The 19,873-nt window shown below is 35.8% G+C and overlaps 1 protein-coding gene and 1 pseudogene across 5 annotated transcripts in view; one reads left to right on the forward strand and one right to left on the reverse strand.

Moving 5' to 3' along the window:
* Nucleotides 1-19,873, forward strand: part of FGF14 (fibroblast growth factor 14) — a 580,805-nt gene that overhangs the window by 40,980 nt on the left and 519,952 nt on the right. The gene's annotated exons all lie outside the window — the stretch shown is intronic.
* On the reverse strand, nt 1,039-1,157 carry LOC111741938 (annotated as a pseudogene).

The raw sequence follows: 19,873 nt of genomic DNA on the forward strand, positions 1-19,873 counted from the left end.
GGCAGAATAGAGGTGAGGAGGGAAGTTCAATTCCAGCAAAATCACGAAGGAATGAGAGTTTGAAATGGTGATTTAGTGTGAGAGAGTGGCTGGAAATGGTGGTGAAATAGTAAACTCAAGCCTTGACAATCATGGTAATTAATTTAGATTCTTTTAGAAACTGGTCATTTTAGATTAGTTTTTAGAAATAATGAGGAAGCTGCTAGAAGCAATAACTCCAGAAAGCAGACCATAGCAATAGTCCACATAAGAAGTCCTGAACTAAGGCAGTGACCGTGGGAATGGAGAAGAGGACCCGAATTCAAAGAGACAAAGAAGCCTGCAAGAGACTGAGTTGCTGACACCATTGAACTACCCTGGACTACTTACACTTGGACTCTTATTTGAGAGATATTTGCTTTAGTCATCCAGAGTTCAAAATAGTAATCAAAGCTAAGGATAAAAGTTTGGAAATCAGTTATACTTGAATTCATAGTTGAAACCATGAGAATAAGTTTGCACTGGAAGAAAGTGTAGCACTAGAAGAGAAGAGAACCAAATGCTGGGGTACATTAGCATTTAGAGGGAAGGCAAATCAAGAGTGGGCAGTAACACGTGCAGAGAAAGCATAGTTAGGGACTTGGAGGCAAAGAGCAGCATTTCTAGACGTATATAGCTTTAGGTGTCAGATGCTGCAGAATTTTTGAGAAGAATGAGGATTGAGAAGAGGTCTTTGGATTTGGGAACTAGAAAACATGATTGATCTTGGAGGCAGTAGTTTCAATCGAATGTGGTGGGTAGAAGCTGGATCATAATAAGTCTCTGCAGAATAAATATGAAATAAGAGGTTTGACTGTAAAGAGAGTGTTTAACATCATAGTTTGTAGACTAAAGGAAAATTCAGGGACATAGTAACCAGATGCAATGTGGGGTTCTGGATTGGATCCTGGTTTGAAGAAGCCATCTATAAAAGACATTTTAAGGACTTTTGGAGAAAATTAGAATATGGAGTAGGTATTAGATGATACTAAGAAAATTATTTATTTATTTATTTTTTAATGTCTACAGCACCTGATATTCCTAGGTGGTCTCCCCTCCAAGTACTAACCAGGCCCGACCCTGCTTAGCTTCCAGGATCAGAAGAGATCAGGCACGTTCAGGGTGGCATGGTCATAGACAAAAATTACTTATTTTTTATGGGTGATAATATTAATTTGAATATGTAGAAATGTTATTAAAATTTTATACCAAAGAATTTAAGAGTAGAATGTCCTAATGTCTATAATTTCCTTTAAAATGCTTCAATATGGAAAGAAAGGGATTAAAAAAAATGGTAACATGCCAAGATTCCCACTCAGAGCTCTAAGTAAGCAGTGGAAATCTTCTGGGTTAGCTGGTTAATGTTTAAAAGCATTCTAGTGATCCAAAATCCATTGTTCTTTCATTGCTTCTAGTTACTTCCTGCTAGTAAGGCACATAGTAAAAGATGTCAAGTCATGTTAGAGAGTTATCTTATAGTTTCTTATAATTTCGATATACATCTAACTTTTTGGAGACTTTTCCAAAGGGTTTATAATAACATACAAAATATCATAACCATAATTAATTAAATTTCCCCTTTCGTTTTCCTCCCTATATTATTTTTATTTCCATTATCCCTGGATTGAGGGTGGGAAGCTCAAACAAATGATGTTACCAAAAGTCTGAGAGTAGAGTTGAGGGCTCTTTTCCACTATCTACAGTGGAGCCTTTGTATTTACTTGAGGAAATGGCTTGAAATAAAACCTTAGAGTGTAAACAAACCTTGAAGGTCCTCCATTTCTCATCTGACCTTGCCTCCTTTTCCTAACCCTTGTCCTCTGCAGCTGCCTGAACGTGGATCTGCTGATGGATCTAATGTCTGAGCCCACGCACTTCAGACTTGCCGTCTAGTTGTGCTGCCATTGAGATCCAGAATCTTGTGTGTTAGGAAGGACCATGTAGTCTTGACTTCCAGCCCTCTCTGTTGTCCCTTCTCATCTCCACTCTCCTCTTGCCCACTGGCCCTTAAAATAGAGTATTTGTTTTCATCTCAATTCTGTAGGCTGTCTCAAACTCTCCTGCCTTAAGATGAATGCCTTATTCTGAACCTCGCTTATTTTGCTCATACCTCAGTGTTCTGTTGTCTTGCTATTTCTTATTTTTTTGGAAGCAAATTCTGTCACACCTTCCTGTAGTGCTTGTCTGTGAGTGTGCCATTAAAGAAAATCCATGATCCACACCAACTCTGCTTGAGTATGAGGGCTGCAATTTCTGATGCTAGTTTGTATCTTCTGGCACCATTTCCTAAATCATTTTGGAGCCTGCATGCTTTGGACATTTTGGTTGTCAGCCTTTGGAGTCAGGTTAATTTCCTGCCTTCTCCATGCTGTCTTCCTCAAATCTGTGTCACCTAAGTAAACAGTGTTCTACCTGTTCTCGATTTGCTTCCTCTCCTGGGCCACAGATAAATGTAGATGAAAGTGCTGAGTATTTGGCATGCTGTTGAGGATGACACTTGTTTTCCTTTGGGACTTTTCTGATTCGACCGTCTACCTTGAAATAGGATGCCCTCAAAAGAGCATATTAATTAATATGGCAGTGTTTTATAATTTATTCTTTATTTTGTAATCAAGACACTGAAATATTTTTCAGTAAGTTTGTTGTGGAGGTCTTACACCACTATCCTTCTCTTTTTTTCCCATTGTAAGTCCTCTAAATCAGATAATGATGTAATTTGACTGAGATGTTTTAGAGTTACCTTCCAGTGTAGCAGCAATCTCATATCCTCTTTGCTTTGTAGTTTGTGGCCTAGGTTCAGAGGTCATAAGTAATGTCCTGGTGTTCATGGTCTATTTTCTGCATCACTTATTCACCAGAAAGCCTCTGTGCACAATCAGAATGAACTTACCTGCTGATGATGCAATTGTGTGTGTGTACGCCTATGCGTGTATGGTGTATAACATTTAGAATGGCATATATAGTGGGAACTGGCTTGGCAAGACATGAGAACATAAAGAATCATATTTCATGGGGGAACAAAAGTCTGTATAAAGAGTCTTCTCAGAGAGGTGTGAATGGTTGGCCAGGGGTGTGGTCATTTTTCTCCTTGACATTGACTTCCAAAGATGTTTGCTATCATCTCCATTTTTTTCTCTACATACTGGAAGATATTACCTATTATTGATAAAAACTCTTAGTATTTATAGTTTCATCTTGTACTATCTTTTGGGATAATAAGTTCACTCAGTAACTAGCACTGCCTGGAATTTCGTTTGTTTTAAATTAATCTCCCTAATTTTTAAAGGATGTAGACAGTCTCTATCACTTCTTTTTAACCTACCCTTCTTCATCCATAATATAAAGAATTCTTAATCAAGATACTTTAGTCCAAAATGCTTGGTTTTATTTGCCCACGAGTAGATGCAACCAGAGTACATTTTGGGGCAAATAGTTTAATTATTTTCCAGGTTAGTTTTTGAATCTGTAGAATGTTCTTAACAAGATCTTATAATTGTATCCACATGTAGTCTGTAAATATGATATAAAGAATATGCTATGTCATGTTCTTTAAGATGGTTTTAAAATCACCATAAGATGACAAGAGGCCTCATCTTGATCCCCCTTCAAACCAAGTTTTTATACACAGTTCATCTCTTTTATTTTTTTGTGCATGCTAAGATACTGCTTTAAGAAATATTACTTTTTGGTAATTAAAAGTGAAGTTAGAATGGCTGGAGAGACATAAATGGATAATCAATCCATTTTTTAATGTTTTATAACTGTTTCCGATATTTATAGCTCTTCAGCTTTGTTTTAAAGACATCATTGTATTTTGCATTAAAATGACATTTTTATTTAAAATCCAGTCTACTCACTCACTGTGTATTCTGTATACTATAACATTTTATTTCATTGTATTTAGAGGACCAGAAAAATTATAAATGTGGAAAAGTAAATTATTCACCCTGAGGACTGTTTATTTTTTAATGTAAAGTTGATTTGGGTTTATTTCTTTTCTAAACCACTATAGCAGTTCCCCAATGGAATTATGTTTAGATTTTTAGAAAGTTAACACATAAGGGATGTGAATTTTATTTTTCTACACTGATTTAATGAGCTTTAGTGAAAGTCAGAGAGAGTCATGATGGAGGGAGTTTTTTATGTAATCAATATGTTACTGAAAATATATCGATGGACAAGATTTTTGTTAAAGATTCATATTTCAGCTGTTTTATGGAAAATCACTATTTAGAGGAAACCAAAGGTTTTAAAATTAGGGTAAATGGCAATTTTCAAAGGCAAATAACCAATTTTTTCTGTAGTTTAAGTTTTGCCTGTTCAAAATAAGAGTTGCCTGATATGAGATTTTACTATTAAAATGGAACAATTGAATTGCTGTTGGTGAAAAACCTTTCATTCTGATATCTCTGCTCACAGGATTCTTTGTAATTGGTGGTAAATTTTATATACATCTATAGATATGTACATCTTGCTGTAGAGAATGATATACCAGACCTTGAGGGCTGTGTACATGTTTCTCTCTGAGGTTGGCTAGTCTGAGACACTTATAAAATGGGTACAATCTTGAAACTAATACTAAAATAAAATTAAAAAAAAAATAGTCATGTAGATGTTAAGTGCAGATAGGGAATATAGTCAATAATATAGTGCCAGGTGGGTACTAGACTAATTATGGGGATCACTTCGTAAATTATATAAATGTGTAACCATTATGCTGTATGCTCGAAATTAATATAAATTATATTGAATGTCAACTGTAATTGAAAAGTGAAAAAAAAATCAAATAAAATGGGTACAACAGTGAGCCCCATCTTCAAAAATACTCCTTTCCCTGCTCCTGTGCCTGTTGGTATAAAGACAATAACACTAGCAAAAAGTGATGTTTATTGAACACTTATGTTCCATGCATTGTTCTAACTACGTTTTTACACTAACTCATTTTAACCCCACAATGTCCCTAGTGTTGTCCTCAGTTTACAGGCTCTGAAGGCAGAGAGAAGCAATTTGCTTTAAGTCCCTTAGCTAATAATGGATGGGTTCAGGTTTCAAATTTAGGCAGTCTGACTGTGGAACAGTCAGTTTTAATTGCTACCTTGAGTGGCTTTCTTGGCAGGGAGAATGAGAATTCCAGAATGAAATAGTATATTTTTTTGTTTCTGGACTTGGGCTATGCTGTTGTTGGACCTTCTCTGTATCATGTTATCAGTGCCCACGTACACAGTAATGTTCATCAATTTATCTTTCTCCAGTTTTCTATTTAAAATCTGTTATGACATCACTTCAGGTAGTAAAACTGTTTTGCGAAAAGTTCTATAAATAATAATCTTGAGTGAGTGACTTCTAAGTGGCAATAGGATTGATGTCTAGGAGGGATGGGGCCATTGTGCTAACTCAACGGTTATCTGTTCTGTCTGAAAAGTGGCATTAAATGGAACAAAAATCTTAGGACTAAATTAGTCTGAAGATAGTTCATTATTGCATTTTGTTGAATTGGTCCAAGAATTTTCTGTAATTTTTATAAAAAATAATTTTAAGGAAAAATTATATATTCATATATATTATTGTATTTAAAGTATCCTATACAATATTTTCAGATTCTGAAGATGTAAACTACAATGGAGAATATACTGTCAATAAATAATAATTTTTTTAACATTAGAGAGTAGAGTTATTTTAAATTCTCTTCTTTCTATAGAATAATCATGTTTGTCTAATTTCTGGAGGATGTGCAGATTGTGTTAATTAAGGTAGTGATTTCACACATCCTGTCTCATATAAGAGGGGGCTTTTAAATTGGCCTTAAGTAAGCATTCTCTCTATATCTCAAAGCTCTCAACTTCCAGCCAATGATGTATATACTTCACTTTCCAGGAATCACCATCTGGAGAAGGCCTTGGGTTCATAGCAACACCCTGTTAAGTTTGGACTTATCCCACTGACTCATTCTTTGGAATATGTCACCAGAATCCAAGCAACCTTAGACAGAGCACTTTGGTATTTTTATACCTGTGAAATATAAAGATTGTGCAAATCTAATTGAAAATTTGTGCTAATGAGACCTACAAAGCCAAATACATTTGTCCTTTCCCACAATCTATGTAAGTTCATAACATACTTTATTAGAATCCATGTTAGAAAACATGTGAGTCCCTTGTTCCCTTCTTACTGGTTTTGCTACTTCCATCATTTGTCACTTATTGAAGAAACATTTATTGGGCGTCTTCTAAGTAATAGGTCTTAGATAGCATGATTACAAAAGTGAAAAGACATGCTTCTTGTCCTCAAGGCAATGAAAAAGGCAAAGAGTTACATTACAATGAGAAAAGCAAAAATATATGTAGGAGTACAGGTCAGTGATGACCCATAGAAGGGTGTGGTCAGTTGTGGCTGAGTTGTGAAGAGGGGTCAAGGAAGTTAAGTCTTGAAGAATGAGCAGATTTTACTAACTGAATGAAAAGGAAAAGGCTTCATCTCCAAAGAGGTGTGTATTCACATGTTATGTAAGGGAAACAGCAAATGATTTTTAAAACAATATTGATTTAAGTGTATACCCCAGACATAACTGGGATGTAAAGCTAAGGGCAGGGGGCCACTGGAAAGGCACCTAGAAAAGAAATTAGAATGAGGCCAAAGTAGTCCTTGTGTAACTATGAATTTGAATTTAGACTCTGTCTGGTGGGTGAATTGTCGTAGTTGGCTTGGGCTGCTAGGACAAAATACCATAGATTGGGTAGTTTAACCAACAAACATTTATTTCCCACAGTTCTGGAGGCTGAGAAGTTCAAAATCAAGGTGCTGGCAAGTCTGATGTCAGGTGAGGACCCACTTTCAGACTCGTACACAGCCACCTTTTTGCTGTATCCTCACATGGCTGAGAGTGAGATCATCTCTTTTGTGTCTCTTCTTATAAGGGCATTAATCCCATTCATGAGGGCTCATCACCATTACCCAGATTACCTCCCAAAGGCTCCACTTTCAAATACTATCGCACTGGTAAATAGGGCTTTAACATATGAATTTTGGGGGAACACAAAAATTTAGTCTATATCAATGTGGAAGCCACAAAGAATTTTAAGTAGGTGACATAAATTTAGGTAAATCTCTCTAGCTATAATGTGAAGAATGGATTTGAAGTGTCAAGAGTGAAAGAAAGGACCAGTTAATTAAGAGACTATTCCAGTTAATAGTCCAATTGGGAGATGATGGATTCCTAGATTTGGGGATGTATTGAAGAGATCTATACAGAAGAAAGTAGAGTAAGGGATTATTGGTGATTGCCAATCACCAATGTGAAAAGGAAGCTTGAATTCAGGGTGTTCGTACTAAGGGGCACTCGAGAAAGAGTTTTGTGGAAAAAGGTTAGGACATTTGAGTCTGAAGCACTTCTGGGACTTTTAGGTGAAGGTTTTCATAGGCAGTTGGATATCTGTGTCAGCAGCTTAGGAATGGCAGTAGGCTGGGGGTTCACCTTTGGGAGTGATCGCGTTGAACTGGTATTGAAGACATGGGAATTGACAAGACTACTGGAGAAAGCACTTTAAATGAGAAGAGAAGGAACCATACATACAACCCTGAATAGCACCAATAGTGATGTTCTGGACAGTGAAGATGAGCTAGCAGAGATTGAGAAAGAATACATAGAAGGACAGAAAAAGAAGCAGTTTAATAGCAACTGGAATCTTATTATTCATGCTTTCATTATCTGTGTCTGATATTTTTCATGAGTCAAATATACTTTCTTACCAGGTATATTGCTTTTATTTTTAAATATATTGATTTTTGATTCCTTGTGAACTAGATAGTGGACTCCAGTTATTTTAGGGAAGGCACTTTAGAATTTGGACCATACTTTCATGTGGTATTTCTAGAGGAAGACAAAAAAATCTAAACTCTTCTGGTTCAATACACCTTCCTTTCCTCCAGGACAGGAGATATAGAAAAAGGGAGTGGGAAGGAGGTGGGAATTAGAGCAATCTATTATAAGGAAGATATTTTAAGAGAAAAACTTTTATTTCCTAATGACACATTGTTCTTTTACCAGCTATATTTTAAAAGAATACCTAGATTGTGATCACTGATGGTTAACAATGCACTTGTAGTAGTGTATGAGTTAATGTAGATAAGATTTATGAGCTATTGAAACAATTTGTTCCCTTAATAGTTAAAATTTCTTCCATATTTCCATTGGTTAGTCATCAAATCCTGTTATTTTCTATAGAAGTCTATTGGTATTCTTTAGTTATTTAAATTTTTAAAATAAATTGTTGGCTTAAAGTTTTAGAGATGTGTGTATATATAGATATAGATATTCTGATTGGATATTTTATAATGGCAAAATAATTGTTGGCTTAAAGTTTTAGAGATGTGTGTATATATAGATATAGATATTCTGATTGGATATTTTATAATGGCAAAAACTATAACCGTTTAGCTTTTAACAAGTTTAGAAGATTCAACATCACATTATAATATTTGGGAACTTAGAAAAAAGCTGTGTTTTAAATATATGCTTGCAGGTAGATTACAGCACGTGTTTTCCCCAGTGGAAATAACGTCATAAGTGGGACTTAAAGTCAAACCTTGCCAACTGTGGTGTTTTGAAATATATCCAGAAATTCTTTGAGACTTCCAGCGGTGGAGCCTAATTCCTCTCCCTTTCGTGTGGGCTGGATTTAGTGTCTTCTAAGGAATGAGAAAAAGAGCAGAAGTGACTGAGTGTAACTTCAGAGACTAGGTTTTAAAAGGCACCTCAACTCCTTTTTTTCCCTTTTCTCCTGGATTACTCTCACTGAAGGAAGCCAGCTGCCTCTGAACACCCAAATGGCCTATAAAAAGGCCTCTGTAGTGAGAAACGGGGGCTTCCTGCTGAAAGCTTGTGAGTATGCCACCTTGGAGATGGACTTTCCAGTTCCTGTCAAGCCTTAAGGAGACCATAGTCCTGGTTGATAACCCAAGTGCAACCTCATGAGAGACCCTGAGCCACTGAGCTAAGCTACTCCTGGACTCCCGACCCATAGAAATGGTCGGATAATGGTTGTTGCATTAAGCCACTAAATTTTGTGGTAATTTTTTACCCATAACTAATACAACTACCAAAAAACCTGTTTAACCAGTTGAAACACTCTCTCAAGATTTCCAGTGAAACACTGTTTAAAAATATGATTTTAAGCAAAGTAGACATCATAGAATTTTTTAAAGAATATGATTTGAATACATTTTTTGTGGGGGGAGAAACTACATTTAACGAGAGAAAAAGGAGGAAGGAGATGGGCTTTTTAATTTTGTTTTAAGATTCTAAGTGGGAATTTTGGTGACTTTTCAGTTTTAAATTGAGTATAATTTTATTACATTTGTGACTACTTTTACAAAATTTTACAAAAATTATGTTTTTTTTTTGATTTGCATATTGAAGTGTTATAATGAGAGATTAAGAAGTGAGAGAGGAAGAATGATGATCTTGAGGCAAGAGTTGAAGAGTTATGTGAAGGAAAGAAAGAGGTTGAAGGAAGTATGAGAAAGAAGTAGAAGCCATTTGGCAGCCAGTGATGAAAAGCAGAAGAGTGGAGAACACAATGCATGCAAATCCATTTGAAAAAGAACAAAAGTGATTTTAATACAGATACTTCCACCCTAATAAGAGGAGAATCCATTGTTCTCTGTGGCAATCCATTGTTCTCTGTGGCAAGTTAGGTTTGAAAGACATTGAGTTTACTGTGGTGAGAGTATGGCCACTGACCATTCATATGTAGAAACCTTGCTTATGAAATGTGGCTGGATCTTATACCACGTCCTACTTCCCTTGTAAGCTGTGTTATGTCACCTAGCTTCATTCAAATTTCCATATTGTTTTATAACTGAACATCTGGATTGTTGTCACAAATATTTGTCAGCTGACTGATTGTCTCTTTCATGTGTTCTGTATAAAGGCCATCTTGATTTTTGCTAAGTTCAAAGAGGACTTTCTTGTCCTAATAAGTTCTGCAATTTGTGTAAGTTAACTGTACGACATAGGAAAATAAAGTTGGTTAAAAATGAGAGACATTAGAATTTCTACCTGTGCTGAAAATGTAGAGATGAAACTACCTTGCAGCAAATGAGCTCAAAGGATAATTTCTGTAGTGCTCATAGATACTTTCTTCAAGACCTTTGGAGAGGTGAATTTTTACAAAGGGTTCTGGTAGCCTTTTGGGGCAGCCTCTGCTCAGATAAAAATGATTGCTGACAAATTAAATTTCCTGCTGCATGCTGTCACAGAGGATTTTGGTAAATATGGTATTAATTCATTGCTAATGAATATTTTCACAAACGTGATTTTAATAGGTTACCCATAGTGTGTATTGACTCCTCTTCATTCTCCTCTCAGGTTTATATCTGAAAACATACACACATATACATATATATATTTCCTTAGTATCATTTAGTATTCACTCTGAAGGAGAAAAATAGGGTCTGTCACTTCTATGCAAACTGATGATTAGTGGAAATGCTATTTATAAAATACTTCATAGGTTTATTGCATCAAGATTTTCCATAGAATACTCACACTTTATCCTACTTCAACTCAAACCTGTTGGTTCATAATATTTATATTTAGGTAAAACCAAGGAACCAAATATCTTCAGAGGTTTTAAAAGTTAAAACTGTTTCTTTAGAGATATGTATTTTATTTTATCTTCATAGATTGAAAATTTACAGATTTTTATGACTCCCCCAACAAGTAGCATTATTATGGGAGCTATCTTTTTATGTTTATACAACATGTTCAAGTCAGAAAAAAATGAAGTGCTAATAACATGACATCAGTTCTCTTTTGGGAGTTTTAAGTGATAGAATGAATGTTTGCCTTGGAGAGGCAGCTGAGAGGGTTTTGTCATCTGACAAGCCATATACAATTAAGATGAATAGATGGAAGGCAGATATGGAAAAGTTTAAGTATAAAGGAGAATTGACTATACAATGGAACCAAGATTTCACAAGCTTTAGCAGAAGCAGTTTGGACTGGAGGAATGGAGGGACAAATAGACCATGTTTGGTATGAATTTAGTTCCCAGGGTAACTGATCTATAGCAGAGTTTCTCAACTGCAGCACTACTGACATTTTGGACGAGACCATTCTTTTCTTGTGGGGGGATGTATGTCCTGTATGTCGTAGAATGTTTAGGAGCACCCTGACCTTTACCTAATAGTTGGCAGTAACACCACTCCATTCCCCAGTTTTGACAATAAAAAATATCTCTCACTTTGCTATATGTCCCCTGAGCAGTGAAGTAGCCAAGTTGACAACCGCTGGTAGATAAAAGCCTGTAGGAAGCATTATATTAGAATGAAAACCTGTGTTTAAAGTTACATAAGGGGAGATCATTGAGGAAGAAGTAACTTTTTATGCAAAAGGAAACTCAAAGGCCCTTTGACTGATATGGCCACCTACAAACCCAACTTCCTGCGTAACTGCCCATACCTGCTGGGGGGTTTTACTTAAGTTTCGTGGTATCTTCTTGGCTGTTAACTTCTAGAGTAGTGGTCCCCAAATCTGAATGTGCATCAGAATCACCTGGATGGCTTATTAAGTCATTGATTATTGGGCCTCTAGAGTTTCTGATTTAGTAGATCTCATTCAACAGCTCTAAGAGCCTGAGAAAGGTTTTTGCATTTCTAAAAAGATCCCAGATGATTCCGTTTCATCACAAAGAGACCATATTTTGAGAACCAGTTTTCTAGAAGAAACAACCTTTGGATTTATCTGGCATTAGATCTTTTTTGATTACCACTGTGACTTTTTTTTTTTTTTTATGCACAGACTTGCTACTTTTAGATTTTCTTGTTTACATTTACTCTTAACATTTAATATTTGCATTGTTTACTTCCAATGCTCCTTAATTGTCTTTCTTAAGTCACATTCTACACTAATGGATGAAGGGAAGTAACCTCCTCTTTCTTTTACTTCTCTCATTGGCCATTTTTTTTTTTTTCTTTGCTTCAAGCCACATGGGATTCAGGTTCCCTCATGCTACATCATGGACCATCTCCCAAGGTCACCCATCTTTCAGGACATCTGTGCTTGAAGGATGAATTACATATACCACGATTGTCAAAAATCTGGGATCACTTAGTATTTGATATTTTGTTTTGACTGTAGTTAACACATTTTTAGGGAATATCTGACTTTTAGATCCTTTTCTAAGTGGTAACTGATTTCCTGGAACTCATCTTTCTACAAGGGACATTTGAATTATTTTGCATAAATGTATAATTTTAACTTGTCCACATCAAAGCTTATCTGTGAATTTCCTGCCCACTCATATATCCTCATGAAATTTCCTTATCAGATTATATTTATTACCCAGTAAATATTACTTAGGGTCATAGATATAGATAGTGTTGTGTTCTTATGGCTTGACTAATAATAAAATTGACACGAGACCAGATTAACAGGAGAAAAATCGTCGTAATACATGCACATGGGAGATCATAAATGAAGCTCAGAGAGATGATCGAAGCTGGCAGCTATTTATTCTTTTATGCAAAGAAACAATAAATTTGTGAAGAATTGACACGATGAAGAAACCTAGGTTTGGATGCTCATTAGCAAGGAATCTAAGCAAAATTTGAGCTTGTGTAGTAAATTAGTAAATGAGTAAAAAGTTTTTTATACAGGCTTTTGGCTCTGAACTCTAGTGGTAAGGGTGCCATCTTCTTCTGCTCTGCCCCCAGAGCAAGGGGAGCGCTTTTCACAGGGTAGATTTTTTTATTTCCTGAATTCAAGGAGACACTGGAGGGTCAATGTGTCCTTCTTGCAGTGGTTGTTTGTCAAGCGACTTTAATTCAAAGTGATCAATATACCGTTGTGGGATATTTGGGGGCGGCATACCCTGGGCCCTGACAATTAGCCCTCAGGAGCCCATCACTGTCTATATTTTTATGTGTCAGTTCCTTTCGCTGCATGTTAATAATGAATTCCCTGGCCATGACAAAAGAGAATCACATGATCCTGCAGAAGAGGAAAAAATTATTTTTTCTACTCTTCTGAGTGTTAATAAAAGACCGATTTTAACAGGAGAAAAACGAACAGGTTTATTAATATGTATGCATGAGAAACAGGAAAAAAAATGAGTAATTTCCAGAGGTAGATTAAAATTCAAACTTAAATACCATCTCAATAGGGCAAGATGAATGAGCCCTCAGAAGAATATGTGGAAGATATGATAGTGACAAAATTTTCCTGCAGATAGTGTTGACTTCTAGTCTTCTCTCCTGTGCCAAGTCAATCCTCTCTGGTTGATGAAACTCCAGGAAAGGGGATTTATGATAATTGAGTTCCTTTTGGAAAATCTGCCTTTAAGCAGAAAACTTCTCCCTGAATTCGCTGTTTTGCAAGTGCTTAAAGCTCAAAATAATCAATATACCAAAGTGACATATTTTGGGGTGGCATATTCTGATACCTTTCAATCCCATTTCAATTTTGGGTCAAAAGTAGCCTATTTCCTCTCTAGTGCCACATGGTTTTCCTAGACCTGATCCCACTTATGGAGCTGACCCCAGTGAATCACCATAAGCTGACAATTCCATCACTTCAGATCTTGAAATATGCTTATTTTAGGTGTGTTTCGTGACTGGGGCAATTGGATTACAAGCACCATTAGAAATGATTGCTCCTTAAGCAGCAGTGAGAGAGGACTTTATTTGATTTCTGCATCAGGAACTTTTTGCTCCCACATTCTCCAAAACCGCCTTCCACTTTTACAAAGCTCTGCCTCCTCTTTGCCAAGCTAACTCCTGGTTATACTTCAGGTGTCAGCTAGCACATGACCACCTCCCCACCGGAGAAGGGTCCTTCTGTGACACCCAGGCCAAGCCACCCTGACATTTGCTCCCAGAACACCTTTCTTTTTCAGAACACTTTGCACAGAGTAATTATTTACCTGTAATAATATGATGAATAACTTGCCTGTGAATTTTCTAAGGATTATGTCTGTTTTTTGGGTCACTATAATTCCCTGCTTAGTGCCATTTGCCTAGAAGGACCTTCATATTTAGTGACTGGTGGGTTTATTCATCCTGTCTGCTCTCTGGAATAACACTAAAAAAAAAAATAGAACCTTGCTTCTAAACTTTCCCACTTGTCTGTTCACGATCATATGTCTCCTCTTCTTTTTTCCTCATTGTTTTAATTCTTTAAGCACTGATTAGAGAACTAAGTTCCTTAGCTTTTCTTCATAAGATGTGGTCTCCAGACCTACCATCCTGGCTACTTTCTTCTGGATGTTTGGTTGGACATCGTTTTCCGGGTATCAGAGCAAAACACATGGAAGTGTTCTTTCCTTCTATTTGAACGTGAGCCTTCTCTAATACACATCAGGATTGCTTTAATAATTTTAGTACCTGAGTCACACTGCTGACTAATGCTAAATTTCTAATTCCTGCAATGCCTCAGCTATTTGCATGATGCATTTTAATAAGATAAGTGATATATGACCACTATAAACAACTAGAAAGTTCAGATGAAAAGAACAATAATTTAAAATCATCAGTGCTGTCACCCGGAAACATCCAGTGTTAAAATTTTATAAACTTAAAGAGTTCCCTATAAGCTGTCTATATTGATTAATACATTTATATGTATGTGTATATGTATGTGTGTGTATCATGAGCTCATAGGTTCATTTTATATATATATGCACATTTATATATGGCTCTGCACACTGTCGTGTATTATGATGTCTCTTCCTGTCAGTGAATATAGTTCTGTTCTGCCTTAGGAAGCAATGTGCTTAGTGGTTATGAATCCAGGAATTGAATTCAGATAGACCTGAGCTCTATATCCATTACTTACCAGCTGTATGACCTTGGGTAGGTTCCTTATCCTATCTAAATTTCAGCATATAGTTATATAATATATTAAAATTTTAATAGCAATATAGTTCCTATAGCTAATACAGCATTTTGTTTTATGGATATATCAACTTACTGCATCTTTAGATTAGGTCTCCCTTATACTACAATTTAATTTTGAATTCTGAAACTGGATTTTATGTTTTTAAACTTTATCTTGTTGAGTTCGGCCCAATATTGGGAATAATTTTAAAGTGCTTTTCAATCCTTATATCTTGGATCTGTGTGTCATATACAAATTTGATAATTGGATATTTCATCCAATTATAAATAAAAATGTTAAACTTAGTAAATACAGTAGTATTGCCTCCTCCCATTGTCCTAGGGATGTTAATCCACTAATCAACAGACTTTGGTTAACATTATTGAGCACTGAATCAATCAGACTAATTGATATATTCCTAATCAGTTTCTCTCTCTGGTTCCAAGGAAGGGAAAGAAATCCTGCCAGAAGCCTTGATTGAATAAGAATATGTTATCATTATAATTTTTTCATAATCTAACTCGCAAGTAAGAGTTTCATAAAAATAAATAAGGTTAGATTAGTCTGATGAATTTTTAGTGAACTCAATACTAGCTCCTAGAAATTTTAACATTTTTATTAATAATATAGGCACTCTAGGCATATGATTTAAAACATTAATATCTCCGGAAAAGGAAAAAATCTATAGAGATAAATCCATACCAACATAAAAATATGAGATAGATCCACTTCAGCTTTTTTACTTTAGAAAGTAGTGAAAGATATACTTTGGAGGGAGAAAGGAAAGAAAGGAGAAAAATGGTAGGTTGGAGGATGGGGAGAACTTTTATTTGCTTTATTATTTTTCCTTGGGATAGCACTATATCTCCGAAAAGAAAAAGACCATTCTAAAGTAGTGCCAGGTTTAATAAAGTCATTATAGTATTAGATAAATATAAATAAATGGTGCCCATACCTATTATAAAATATGTGTTTACTATTTGTTATTCACCTGGAGTTGTTCACTCTATACACAAGAATAATTGTTATGCAAAATAACACTCGACAAAGCTAACTTCCTTCCTTCCTTCCTTCCTTCCTTCCTTCCTTCCTTCCTTCCTTCCTTCCTTCCTTCCTTCCTTCCTTCCTTCCTTCCTTCCTTCCTTCCTTCCTTCCTTCCTTCTTTCTTTCTGTTCTTCAATATACCTCAGTAGGTTTGTAGGGTATTACTTTAAAAGGAAAAGAGACAGAGAAAGACTAAATGATTTTCCCCAGAGGCTGACAGCTAATTATTAGTGGAATTAAGATCATAGATAAGAGGTTATATTAGAAGGATCTTCACCTGGCTTCTGTAAAATTTCCTCTCATTCTGTCCTGTGTGGGAGAGTGAGCCAGGCTTAAGTAGTTGGTTCTAAAAGAACATCCAGGATCCAGTTCCTACATACTTCCATAGCCTCCTCTCCCACAGCTCCCCATTCCACATCTCATGTGCCAGGAACAACTAGCTGCTAGTAGTTCTTTCCTACACCAGTGCTGCTTCATGCTTTTGTGTCTTGGGCCATAAGACCTATCTAAATAAAGTGCCCATCACACCTTTCTTTACCTAGAATATTCTTATGCCTGTATCGTACTTTAACTCCTTTCCTCCAGAAAGCCTTCTTTAACCTCTGGATAGAGATCATGCATGGTTGTCCTAGCACTTGACATTGCAAGGCACTTGATGTTGCAATTTTCTCTTTATACACTTCTCTTCTACTATAATTTCTTTTACGTTCAGAGCCTAACATATAGTGAGTGCTCAAATATTGTTAAAGTGGGCTAAACTGACAAGCTGGCTGTACCAAATAGACTATGAAAGTAAATCTAAGTCAATTAACAAGTAAATACCCTTAGACCGTATTCTACTTAGAAATTCAGTTTGATTTTTTAAATTACAATTTTCAAGTGATTACTTTAGTAACATCCACTGTTTGTGCTGCTACACATCTAATTGATGATTTGCCCAAATGGGCAAATATGAGTATTTTTTTATCCAGAAGCAACATGTATTACAATTGCAATGGCTAATGGGTTTAGTAAGGTTCTTTAAGGAAGCAGTTCTATTTTAATTCAGATTTCTTAAGAGGCTAGAGGAATCTTTACCAGAAATTGTAGCATTTTGACAATATCTATCTTTTTAAAACATTCTGACAGCCAACATGATTTGATTAATTTAGTTTTTAATAGGTATGAGAGAATTTTAAAATATTATACCCACGGGATAATTTATTCATGGAGAATGATTTTATAAGTGATGAATTTCATTTCTTCTTTTTTGGTAGAAATAGGAAAAAAGTATGTAGATTGCAGTTGCTAACTTAATAATTTTACTGATGACCAAGAATGGAACAGATCTTGCCATGAATTATATAAGCAGTTTAAAAAGCACTCCATATTATTTCTGTGACAGACTGTGAAAAACACAAGGCAGAGAATATAGTTATTAGAATTTTTTCTCTGCAAAAGCCTAACCATGTTGGATTGAATAGTATAGACAGAGAAAGATTGGGTTAGAGTGATTAAAACAGCCGTTCAAGGAATGTATCTTACCGTCAGCCTTGAAGAGCTTTTCTTTTTCCTGCTAAGGAAATCTAACAGGATATTAAAAAACATATTAACCTTCAAAATATGTTTAGATTCTGCTACGTTTCTAAAGAGGATAAATGAGAATGTGAGAGTTATGTTTAGTAGAAGGTTTGACCCATAGAATTTGTAGAAAGGGGTCACTTAAATTTAGTTTGAAAGCCAACACTCTCTCATATGACTTTCTCTAATATCACACCCTTCCAAATCCTTTCTCCACGCAGCTGGTACAGTTATCTTTCTAAAGGCAAATCTGATTACACGATTCGTCTGTTTAAAGCTCTTTAGTGGTGGAGTCTAGACACTTTAGCTTGGCAGACTAGGTCCTCCTTAAATAAGTCTTGGAATAACTGCCCTTGAAATCCATGCTCTCAGTGCCCAGAACACTTCAGCCATTGGCTACTTTTTATTATTCTGCAGCCATCTCTGTCTCCCTGGAATGCATGATCTCTGTCCATTTTCCCAAGGGACTTGACCACTCCCTCCTTTGCACCTATAATCTACCTCTATACCACTGTTCTTTCAAGCCATTCTTTACATTTGTGTATGAAATTACCCTTCTTTCCTAGACTCTAAGCTTTTATTATCTCTGCATGACACTTGGTTGAATAGATTTATGAATGGATTCACCAATACCTGGGAGACACACTGAATGCGCATATACTCAAAAACAGTATCCTACTTTGAGGTTTTGCTAACAATTTCAGAATGAATTGTCTCCAGCTTGGTGTGTTTTTCTGAGCTTTTATTATTACATTTACTGATTATGTTTTAATGTTGTAGTTGAAAATTTTGGATATCAGTTAGCTTTGGTTTATAATTTCGACTCAAATATTTACATTCCTACTTTAGGCTGAGAAAACCAGCATTGTCAGCAAAATTCTGAATTTTCACCTTTTTTTCCCCCCATGGGAGTGTATCTTCCAGAATGTGCCCATTGACCCATTTTGCCCTCCAAACGGTGTTTTGGGATTGGCTTAGGTTACTGTGGGGAGCAAATATGAAAAAGTGTCACCATTTTTAGAATCCTATTTAGAGTGATTCTATGTTATTTTCTTCCTTGAACTGTCACTAATGTTGTTACTGGATTATTGTTATGTCTGAGTTATTTCAATTTTGTAAAATCATAGATTAGCATGTTAGGTATTATATAAAGTCATAAAATTAGACATTGCTATTGTCTGAAGGCTTAAAAGTAAGTTCCAAAGTAGACACTATCACTGGTGCATAGGCAGAACCATAGAGTGTTCATTTTGTCCATCTTCCTTTTCAAAGTTAAGAAAGCTGAAGCTCAGAATCTTAAGTGATTTTCTTTTTAGAATTTCATAGCAAATTCAGAGAAGCACTGAGCCCTATGCCACATATTTCTAAAAAGCTTCCCCTGCCTTTGTATTTTAAAATCATTTCAGTAGCACTATAGTACAGGGACTATCCAGGAGGCACCAGACATGAAGCTGAGAGTTAAACTATAGCTTACTTTCCATTGATTTTTTTTTTTTTTTTTGTCCCCTTATAGAAGAGTGCCACATGAATAATGTGAATGAAGGGATTGAAGCACATAACTGCCTGTTAAGTTCTGGCTTTATCAAAGTGGCTATACACTTTTAGGTGACACCTTAAAAGTATCTGAAACATGGATTTTCTACTTGAATTAGCAGAAACTATGACTACTGAATGAGGATCTCAAATTGTAACTACTTCTGTTAATGAGTGGGCCTGTTGCTTCCTACAGGTTTCAAGACTCCATATTGAGTACAGTTAGCTTGGATGGCAGCACGAAGCTATGGACAAGTTAATAACAGAATCGATGGAGAGAAAACAGCTTCATAGACTCATAGGCAAATGCAAATAGACTTGGGAGTCCTTTCTAAATATATCTTTACACCAATCTCTGCCTGACATCTGACTAGCATTCTTTCTTAATAGGTCAACTGTTGTTGCTGGGTGGCTTTAATCATTTTACAATTTCAAGTGAAAAAAAAAAAGAAAGTAATACCATAACTGTGTCAGCTTCCTACCTTTTAGTCATATTAAGAAGGACATAGAAAGTTCTTGAAAAATGCCCTGTCTTGAAAACCTTGCAGGAAGGTAGTTCTTTCAATCATAAAAATATTTCAAATAGTGGCTTTGTCAGCCTTTTCGCTTTGAGCTGATAATAGAGATAGTAGGTGGGTTGGAGGAGAAGAAAAAGCCTTTAATTATACATCAAGGGCACTTTAAGAGAAGAACTATACATTTTTGTATCTTTTAAAGCCTACAGTAGTGCTAAATGCACAATCTGTACTTTAAGGTGTTTGCTGAAAGAGTGAATGGGTGGATTGGATGGATGATGGATGGATAAATGAATAGGTATTTTACATCTACTTTGTGTCATCTTTG

The sequence above is a fragment of the Pteropus vampyrus genome, unplaced genomic scaffold (assembly GCF_000151845.1).
Source record: "Pteropus vampyrus isolate Shadow unplaced genomic scaffold, Pvam_2.0 Scaffold83, whole genome shotgun sequence".
In the NCBI taxonomy this organism is placed as follows: Eukaryota; Metazoa; Chordata; class Mammalia; order Chiroptera; family Pteropodidae; genus Pteropus; species Pteropus vampyrus.